The sequence below is a fragment of the Toxotes jaculatrix genome, chromosome 2 (genome assembly GCF_017976425.1).
Source record: "Toxotes jaculatrix isolate fToxJac2 chromosome 2, fToxJac2.pri, whole genome shotgun sequence".
Classification (NCBI taxonomy): Eukaryota; Metazoa; Chordata; class Actinopteri; family Toxotidae; genus Toxotes; species Toxotes jaculatrix.
Window position 1 is genome coordinate 29,947,897 of NC_054395.1, and position 11,208 is coordinate 29,959,104.

The 11,208-nt window shown below is 45.9% G+C and overlaps 1 protein-coding gene across 1 annotated transcript in view; it reads right to left on the reverse strand.

Annotated features, from left to right (window-relative positions):
- Positions 1 to 10,508, reverse strand: part of sulf2b (sulfatase 2b) — a 76,855-nt gene extending 66,347 nt beyond the window's left edge. The window contains exon 1 of the mRNA XM_041049073.1: positions 10,411 to 10,508. The gene's annotated coding sequence lies outside the window, so the exon portion shown is untranslated. The remainder of the gene's footprint in view (positions 1 to 10,410) is intronic.
- Between the last annotated feature and the right edge of the window lie 700 nt (positions 10,509 to 11,208).

The window sequence follows — 11,208 nt, forward strand, 5'->3', positions numbered from 1 at the left end:
CACAACCTCTGTGTGTGTGTGTGTGTGTGTGTGTGTGTGTGTGTGTGTGTGTGTGTGTGTGTGTGTGTGTGAGTTTGTAGATCAGTGGTTTGATCTCCTTCAGCAGTTGAGTCTGAGTGTAACGCTCCATCCAACTGTCCAATATCTGACCTTTTTATCAGAGTGTCGGTCTGTGTGTGTGTGTGTGTGTGTGTGTGTGTGTGTGTGTGTGTGTGTGTGTGTGTGTGTGTGTGTACTGAGGCTTTGGGAAACTGTTGACTGTGTGACTCAGCCTGAACATTAGACTGGCGCTAATGGACCAGTTTAGACACGCATGAGGGGATAACATGTCTCTCTCTGACTGTCTGACTCTCCTTCACACTCTGAGTCGGTCCCAGCTGGACTGAGTCGTTACCGTGTTCATGGAGGTCACTGTGCTGACCCCCCGAATTTAAAACATCTCATTTCTGTTACTGCAAAACAACAAGATGATACTTTTATAAAGGTCTGAAGTGGCTGTGAAGCACACGAAGGGCGACGGCCCAAGTCTAACAACTCACGATCATTAAATCTCAAGAATCAACACAAAATCAACCAGTGACGACAAGAGCCTGAAACTTTTTCGAAGTTTTCCACCTAAAATAATCCAGTCTGAATCCGATTGTGGGAGGAATCAGCTCACTGCAGTGACGACTACAAACATCAGAACAAACAGAAACTTTAAAAACATCAGCTCTTCCATTCGTTTCCACAGTTAGATCATCGCCATCGCACCCTCAGCTTCCTGTCACACACGGTGCACATCAGCGTACCTGAGGCCCAGTTCACGCTCGCTCCTCTAAATGGCTGACCCTCTCACTGATGGACTTATTGTGTTCTCAGTATTTAAGCGTGTTACAGAAAACACTGGTTGTTAAATACGTTGAATTCTTTTGTGCAGACACCTGAAGCAGCAGCTTCAGTTTGGAGGATGAAGAAGTTTCAGTTCTCACATGTTCAGAGAAAACATCAGTACAACATGCTTCTGGTGTCAGGTCCTGACAGGTGTGCTTTGTCTCGCACATGGGCACATAGCTTTACACACACACACACACACACACACACACACACACACACACACACACACACACACACACACACACACACACACACACACACACACACACACACACACAGTGTAACTGGGTAGGGTGTGTGTGGGCTTCAGGTGAGTCAGCAGACTCTGGTTTGTGTTTCAGGGAGTGTCAGAGAACCTCAACTTAACCGCCCACCTTCCCTACACACACACACACACACACACACACACACACACACACACACACACACACACACACACACACACCCTGTTACCTGTGGAGACCTGTTGCAGACAGTTGGATAGATCCAGATGTTTGAGGATCGGAGACGTGGATCATGGATTTTATCTCTCACGTTCCTGATCATCTCTGTTAGTAACACTTCGTTCTGATTTCTTTATTTAAACTGTTTAACATTTTATTTATTTATTTAAGGTGGAACAAAGTCTCTGTTCGACAAACAATGAGCTCCACCCACTGACAGAACACAGAGACGTCTCCCGGTGTCAGGTCCTCACCCGTCCCAGGGTTTCATCGTATTTGGATGCTGGACTCTGTTTCCACCCACTGACTTGTACCAGGATCGAGAGGAAGTTAGTGTTGGATTATTGTCACTGCAGCTGTAAGACAATAACAGCACAACAAACACAATGAGCCACAGGAGACGGACGAGCCTGCAAATCCCACGAGAACAACAACCGTCGTGGACGTCTGGACGTTTCTGTACAGAGACGCCTGAGCTGAGAGCTCGGTGAGATGCTGGGTGGACAGACGGGTCGGGCCCACACAGGGACCTGCAGCTGAGTGGACTCTGTAGAACCAAGCTAACTTCATGATTCTACCTGGTGTCTGTCAATACAGACTGACCCAGACTGGATCAGACCCCGTCCACCATGGTCCCATCAGTCCCCAGTCCTCAAATCAGATTCACATTAAACAGTCCTAATGTGTAGGACAGACACACAACAGAAAGGTCGCTTCTTACCCTAACCCTCTGCAGCAACACACACACACACACACACACACACACACACACACACACACACACACACACACACACACACACAAACCACAACATCACTGCTTCAATCGTTTCATCAGCTAACACAAACATCACACCTGCAACAAGCATGTGCTGCCTGCCTGCGTACCTGTCTGTCCGTCCATCTGTCTGTCTGTCTGCCTGCCTGTCTGTACCTCAGCCTGTCTGCCTGTCTGTACCTCAGTCTGTCTGCCTGTCTGTACCTCAGCCTGTCTGTCTGTCTGCCTGTCTGTACCTCAGCCTGTCTGTCTGCCTGCCTGTACCTCAGCCTGTCTGTCTGTCTGTCTGCTCCAGTGATTCAATAATAGATGAAGGTCTTTTCTTCTAAAGCCAGAACCTGCAGAGACTGGAATGGACTGATGTGGCAGGAGTATCTCTCTCACACACACACACACACACACACACACACACACACACACACACACACACACACACACACACACACACACACACACACACACACACACTCCTGCAGAGAGCAGCCTCATCAATACACAGTGGATGTGTGTACAGAGACAGACAGGTCGACTGGGACCAGTCCCATTCAGTGTTGTCTCAGTCCAAGCATCATGGAGAGGACAGAGGTTATAAAACTCTGCGTCGATGCCGACTTCCTGACCGCGTGCGACGTCTGCGTTGTGTCTGTCGTACATTGAACTCTGTGCTCCGCACAAATGTTTCTGTGCAACTAGATTTACTCTCAAACAGCTCAAACATTATACAGACGTTAAGAATTTAAAGTCACAGCAGACAACATTAGAATGTGAGATTTCTTTTCCTCCATAGGCTGAGGCCTGTGGCCTGAGTCTGCCTCCTCACTGCCCACACTGCTCCTCATGCAGCCTATTATTACTGCTGTGTATGATGTGCTGATATGAAACCATGGTTACTGTTTCTGTCGGGGAGGGAAGTTCATCCTGAAGCTGCTGCTGGATCTATATCCTACGCCTTAATGAGGGGTGTGTGTCTGCAGCCAGTCACAGTCTGTGACCGGGGGGTGGGGGTGGGGGTGGGGGGTCGTCTGAGACAGACCACAGAGCAGGGGTGGGCAAACCGTTCCACAAAGGGCCGGTGTGGCTGCAGGTTTTTGTTCCAACCAAGCAGCAGCACACCAGAATTGACTCATTTAATCAACTGATCTCAGTCTTCAGACAGTTGATTGGTCAAACTGTGTGCTCTTCATTGGTTGGAACAAACACCTGCAGCCACACGGCCCTTTGTGGAACGGTTTGCCCTCCCCTGCCACAGAGCCACTGAACGAGTTAAAGCTCGTTTTACAACCAGTTCACTGTTAATTTCACCTTCAGCTGAATTGTGTTTTATTAACAAGTGTAACGATGAAGTGTCTGAATTCTCTGCTGCTCAGGATCTTTTACTCGCCGTCACTCGTCAGGAATTTATTTCCATCATGGAAGAACAAGTTACATGAACCATGTGAAACGCACGCACGCACGCACGCACGCACGCACACACGCAATACTGAATCCAGAACCGTTTGATTCTTCAACGTAAAAGAACTTCCACCTTTTTCAAACGGATCTGTCTCACACTCTGAACAGCACAGTTCATCATACATGACAGTCATCACACGGTCCGACACGGGAAAATGATTCTCTGATCATTTAACCGTCACCTTCTATTTCAGAGATCAGAACAGAAACGAGTCCAGCTGGATTTATTTCCTCCTGAAACAGCACTGAACTGGTTACTCGTTGTTTCACTTACATTAGAAAATATGAGAGTGAAAATTTCTGATGAGTGTTTTAGAGTTTCTGGTCCTGACTGAGCTCAGACTCCGTGTCAGAGCACTTCAAACCATTCGGCTTCAAAAGCCTCCATTAGAAGTCGGCTTCAAATATTAATAACTGCAGCCAGCAAGCTTTAATCAATACCTCTGACTCACACACACACACACACACACACACACACACACACAAACACACACACCAACAGCTACACTGCCGTGTACCAACACAACCACACACACACGCAGATGTTGTCACACACAAACACCTCAAACTGGCTCTAAATCAGCAGGTTTATGCTTTTTATTCCTCCCTGAGGAGAAGATGGCAGCACAGTTTCTCCTCTGTCTCTGAGTCTTTGTGGAATCTGTCCTCAGAGGACAAACAGCCCGTGGACACGGTACAGTTCGCTGAACGTGATGTGGCACCGGCTGATGATTCAGCACCTGCTCTCTCATGTGTTCATGCTCAGAAACACAGGAACAAACTCAACTTTGAACCTGATCTGCGTCCTCTGTGTCCAGCCCATGACAGTTAAACATCACTGGACTTATGGGTAATGGTGTTTGTTAAAGGCAGCTGAAACCAAACATATAAATACTGTTTACTCCATTACAAAACCCGCCCCTGCCTAAACAAACTCAGTGAACCACACTGCAGGCTGCTGAGCACCGTTATGTGGTGGAATTGGATTTTTAGTTCATTTTTTTGTGCCATTGCAAATGTCAGTGTGACTTTCATTAGTTTTTCTTACTTCTGAAACAAAAGAAAGAAAAACTTTGGCTCTTCATGAGCTGCGAGTCTGGTTCCAGACCTCTGAATCACCACCCACACAGACTCAAACAGATCTGGTCTTACTCTCACTGACGGCTGTTTCCAGCAGGTGAGTAAAGAACAGGGACGTCACCCTGTGGTGGTGATAAGCGTGGATGAGATCAGAGGAGTACAGGCTGAGAAACAACATGTCTGTGGCTACAGCACAATTACCCCCTGACCTTTGACATATGGGGAATTTCTGCCGCCATTTTTACCACTGACACGTTAAAAAGTCCAGGAGGTAACTGACTGGAACCGCCCCCCTCTCCGCTCGGCTGGATTCAGGTTGGGCAGAACATTCCTTTGCACATTTTTTGCCAAACTAAATCGACTTTGGAAACGAGAAAACAGGTCAGTGCACGTCAGTGAGTAAACACAGAGCGATAAGACAAATGTGCTGCGTGTTTACTGAGGGATTCAGCTGCAGATCACACTGACGTCTGGAGTCATCGACGCTCTCCGAACACAGACAGGGATCAAGTTCAGCTCCAGATTAACGTCGTGTTCTGAACTGCAGACGAACATTAACCTCATCTTTAATTAACTGATCGATTTGTTCAAGAAACTGAACGATCGTCTGACGACGTCTGAAACTCTCTCACTGACGGTGGAATCACTGCGTCACGACATCAATGAAACGCTGTGAAACCCACAACCTGACACTGTGTCTGAGGCGTGTTTCATGGCATCCACACACACACTCACACACACGCACGCACACACGCATGCACGCACACACACACACACACACACGCACGCACACACGCATGCATGCACACACACACACACGCGCACGCACGCACACACCAAGATTTCTGAAACAACACGAGCATCAGAGAAAAAGGCCTGAAGGAGGTTACTTGAGGTCATTTCAGTGACACCTTGCAGGTGAACCAGTCAATGATCTGATCAAACCTCCACCTTCAGGTGAAGTTAACCTGAAGTTAGCCTGCTCCCTGTCACCTGACGTTCATCTGATCCCTGATCAGCTAGAATAAATCGTTAGCTCTCTGGCTAACGCACTGCTACCACCCTCTGGACTACTGCATGGATCACAATCAGATGTGTGACCTGACCACCAGGGACGCATGCACATGGCCAAGTGAGACAGAATAATATTAAATCTCATCTTTTCCAGAATATAAGACCCTGAGTTTGGTCTCGTCCTGGTTTGATTCATGTCGTGTCCCAGAAAACGTTTTGTTGCTGTAGCTGAATAACAACAGTTCCTCAACAGTCCACCTACTATTTTATTAAATGGGCTGATATTCAGACACACGTCACAAAGTCTGACCACGTTAATGCTTCTCTCTGAGCCCATAAAGTTCAGCTGATAAGAACAATAAGCCAACATGTCCCACTCAGCACAAACCAAACGGCCCAACGGCAGCAGGAGCAGCACTGAAGACGCAGACAGGTGTGAAACTATAGAACAGTAAGTCGACCGATTAATCTGTTTTATCTGTGTGGATGTCAAAGACTCCAGGGCTGCCGCACAAGTAACAACACACGAGGAGAAATAAATGAACAAAGTGACTCACCGTCAGAATAAACGCAGTCAATGACTGTGGGTAATTACCATCCTGAGGACAGTGTCTCTCCCCTGAGCCGGGGCTTCTCTGAGACGCTGCAGTTGGAGAGAAGCTGGATGTCAGAGGGAATGTGCGTGGGAGCAGTGGGACAGTGTTTTCATGAATGTTAATGGGCCTTAAATTCTGCCTCCCTCGGTACTGGTAGCGGTGGATCTGCATAAAGTGAGCAGCTCTGTGGGCGTCATCACACTCAGGTTGTCTGATCAAAAGCAGGGAGCAGCTGTTCCTGGTTTATAATGTGAACAGGAAGGACTTCAGGGTGACGCACGGTGTAACACTAAACTCTCAGGAACTCACAAAGTGCAACTTCTCTGAATTCAGCTGAATTTCTACTTTTGGGTTCACGGCAGCGATCGTCTGAGGAGGAACAATATGTTCAGCTGACCCCGGGAGATTCTGCAGGGGAAGAGTCGGCAGTTTGAACCATGTGGGCGAGCAGCAGCGCTGTGGATGGCAGAGTCTGTTTCACAGTTCTGTTCTCATCTACAGGACGCAGCAGCCGCACCGCACATCACTGTAACACGCAGCCGCTGCTGCTACATGTGCACGAGTTTCCTGGTTCTGATCGGGTTTATGTGTTTAACTGTAAACACCCGATTTCTGATTATTCCACCTTAACTTCATTATGATTCTAAACCAGAGATATTTACATGATGACGCTCCAACACCATCGTCTTTATATCTAATGCACGATCACTGGGACATCAATCATTCTGCTGGAAATACATCGGTTCTGGTTTTTGTGATGAAGATTATTCTGAGCTCTGACAAATTTTCTCTATTAAAATAGTCAAGTTTTCTAAACATGACAAAACTAAACAATCTGATAAAGGCTGTGTGTGCGAAGCCGCCTCAGAGTGCTGATGCTTTTTTATTTCCTTTTCATTTTCTTGAGTTTGAATCATCGTGTGTCATCCATCCATCCATCCATTCATCCTCTGTCAGTATGATCCAAACAGTCAACTCAGCAGAGACACCGTTAAAAACACAGGTTCAACACGACTCACAGAGCAGTGTAAACACATTTCTCAAGTTAAACCAGATTCGTTTTCCAACACTCGTCCTCACCCGTGTTTCTGAACTCACCGACGGTAGTTTTGTTTCAGGTCACTTCCCTTTTCTCCACGTCTCTTCTTCAAATCCCGAAAACAAGGTAAAAAAAAAAAGTTCTGCTGTTTTACATGATCCTGAGTGTTTTTCTCTGCATGTGAATTAAAAACTGAGCCAAATGTCAAATGTTTGTGTTCAGTGTCCACAGAAGTATGAGTGTGTCCTGTGTGGGCTGCCTGATCCACAAGTATAAGATTAATACTCAGGAAACAATCAACTGGTAACAACTTAATCTACTGTAAACACACACACACACACACACACACACACACACACAAACAGACACACACACACAAATCACCAATTATGTCTCTATTGAACAGAGAACAGGTTTTTTCAGGCACGAGAGGCTCAGAGGAGAAAAATCAATATTTATCCAAATCCGTCTTTTGTGTTTTGTGCTGTGAAACATCAGAAGCAGCCGGTTTGACCCTGAACGCATCACACTGTTAACACACAGCACTGCAGATGGACAAAATCAATGTGGATAACACAATGAATGAGCCACGAGGAACAAGTGTATTAAGAACAGGCTCTTTGCTGAAGCTCGTTGTGTATTCAGTCGTCTCTTCTCAGTTCTTATTCATGTCCTCTTAAAGAAACATTAAAGTCTGGAATAAGATCTGTACGAGTTGATAACAGTCCCAGAGTCATTTGCGTCTTTAAACTGCTCGTCGTGGTGTGTACACAGTCCTAAATCCAAACATAATCGATTTTCAACCATATAAACAGGAAAAAACTGAAACTAGTTTTCATTTGAGAAGATAGAATTTTCTTTATCCGTTTCTTCTACTTTTAACCAACCACGAGTCGACTAACTGCTCCAGTCCTCATCTTCAACCAACATCCAGGCTGAAGGAGCGAGACAAACTTTTACAAACTTTTATGGAGATGATAAAAGAGAGAAGAAAATCCTTTTATACAAATTCATGTTTCTTTTCGACTTTAAAGCTTCAGCACATTCCAACATAAAAATTAATTTAATTAATTATTCACAGCATCACAGGAGCCGTGATCAGTGTTTGATTAACACTCTTCACACTGTTCATGGAAAATTCCTCAGACATTCTAAGTGTTTCATTGTTGGTAATGAAATTTGGCCAAAGTCTGATTTTCACTAACAAGGATTTTTTTTTCCTTTTTCCTTTTTATTTTTCCTCCTTTTTAAAACGCTGCAGCAACACAAAGGAAACTGTACAAGAAACTAAATGAAATCAAATCAGTTCTCAAATATCCAAACAGCTAAAACACTGTTATAAATCAGCTGCTCAAAAACAAGCAGGTCCATTATATAAATGATTTGAACTGTCTTCAGTGAGTTTTGGTTAAAGAAACTTTGTTTTGTTTTGCAGTGATTCTCTAATTTTTATTTGTGTTTCTAATCTGTGAGAAAGGTTCACCTCTGCCAGGTGATGAGACGCTGAGGCAACACGAGCAAAAGAGGCAGGAAACGCTGACGCTGTTCAACATGAAACTGATCGCTGGGATTTTCTGCAGGATGAACTGGAGTTAATGAGAACCATGAGAACCTGTTGAACGACGTGTAAACTGCCTGCAGAGAACACATTAGCACTTTCTTGTCCTGGTCACAAGTCAAAAGGGTTGAGAACAAAACAGTGCACGGATTTAAAAAAAAAAAAACGGCCATACCACCAACGCACCTCCCCCACCTCCAAATATACATCACCCCCCGCTCTGACAACCTGTTGCCACGAGTTACCATCACATCCCATCAATCACTGCACGGGAAACAATGCTATGATTGGTGGGCTGACAAACAGGGTCACCATGACAACACAAAGACCCGCTGATGACTCAATGGAGAGCGAGACGGCGCGGGAGAGCGAGGCTGAGGCTCCTGCAGAATGCCATCGAGCCCCTCGCTGCCTTTATGTGCTCAAGTTTAGTTTTAAGAGGATTATCAGCTCTTTTCAACAGCTGCTAATACGACTAATTGGACCAAATGGGAAATGCTGAGAGACAGAGACAGGGGGGGGGGACACGGGGACATTTTCCACAAAATTTATATTTATTATTTGTTTTTCTTTGTAGCACTAGTGACTGAACCGTGGGGACACCAAAGATTTACCTCTGCTGGGGAAACGAGGACAGGGACAGGCAGAGGAAACACAACAAGAAATATATAAAGCATATCAACAGCTAATGAAACTGCAGGTCTGGACGGATCAGCCTGGGTCCCTTCGACCCCCGTCCCCCTGACTCTCAGACGTGAGGATTTTCTGTTCTGAAACGAGCTGCAGGTCAAGGGCAGGGTGGTTTTATTAAACACATCAGACCCACAGCGAATAGATGAGGAAACCATCACTTCCTCCTGATCAGCTCTGGTTAAGGACGAGCGTGAGCTTTGATTATTTAATAGCTTCCTCTAAAGAGAGAGGAAATTACAACCTGTTGAATTAATGAGGCTCCTCTGTGGAGAGACGTGACTCCTGCTTTGAAGGATTCTGTCAAACTTCACTGGATATTAACAATCAAAACATACGGATCATCAGCTGGAGACCATGATTCAAATTCATTTAAATGTGCTGCGGTCTGCTTCTGCACGTTAACCCTGTCCAGTCCATCCATGGTCTAACAATATATTTCCGTCCACAGTCTGGTTGAAACCTTTTGAACCTTTGCCTTCAGACATCTGCTGCTCCACACATCTACATCTCAATGGATGCTGTCACTTCATACAAACACATCAATGCCTCTTTTCCGGCCTTTAATCTTCAAACCCAGTCTTTCAACTGCATCTGTGTCTTCCTCCAACCCTCCCTCTGCTCTTCACCTTTTTTACGCCGTAAAGGCAAAAGAAGCTTTTTCACACGGCGACAAACTGAACTGTGCCGCCTTCACGTGACACAAGAGACAGAAATCTGCCGCACTGTTCCTCTGTCAGCAGCAACACAAACGCAGACAACAGGACGCCACGTCCAGCTTCCTGCAGCTTCCATGACGTTTGGTACCAGAAAACGTTTCAGGGAACAGAATGAGCTATAATGAGCCTGCAAACTGAGCCGAGCTGTGAGCTGCGGATTACTCACCTATGCTCCGTCCTCCTCAGAGGGTGGGGGTGACCGTTCCTGCTGCAGCCCGCTCCTCTCTGAGGACCGTTGGGGTTTCATTCTGCCGTAAAGGCGGAGGATGGAAAATCTTCAGCTTCTTTCTCTGTCCAAAGTAAAGAATCACACAAATCACGGTCTCGAACATGTTCACACGATACAACTCAGTGTGTGCTGCGACGTGTTCCTGCTCTCTCTGAACCATCAGCTCCCAGCTGTGCCTCATCAGTGGTTAGATAAGTTTCAGACTCTTCCCTCCATGTGTGATGTTCTAAGGCTGGGGTGTATATTTGTTAAGCTCAGACGAATGAATGAACACTAATGAATCTCTTACCAAACCTTTCCTCTCTCCTGGTAGATGTTTTGTTAGTAAAGACCAGCGTGTGAGAAAACGTGTGTAACATCAGCAGTTTCTCATTTTTACCCGGCGCTGACCACGGCCTCCTCCGTCCGTGGAGACAGATTATATCAGCTGCAGCTAATTAATGTTAATTGTACAACGGCTCCAGTGAAACTTCAGTCTGTTGGTTAATGAGCTTCCTCTGAGCCACTGACTGGACTCTGCCAAAGCGACATCACATCAACATCCCTCTGACCACAGCTCCCACTGAGGACTGAAGGACTTCAGGCCCAACAGCAGCTGAACCTCTGACCTGTAGTTATTTATCATATCACTTATAACTGATGAAGATATTCTTAATGAGGTTCCATGAGGGATTTGCTAAAACGCTCTCAGACCCAGTCGGGTGATGTCTGTGCTGTAGACCCAGGCTCTGTTTA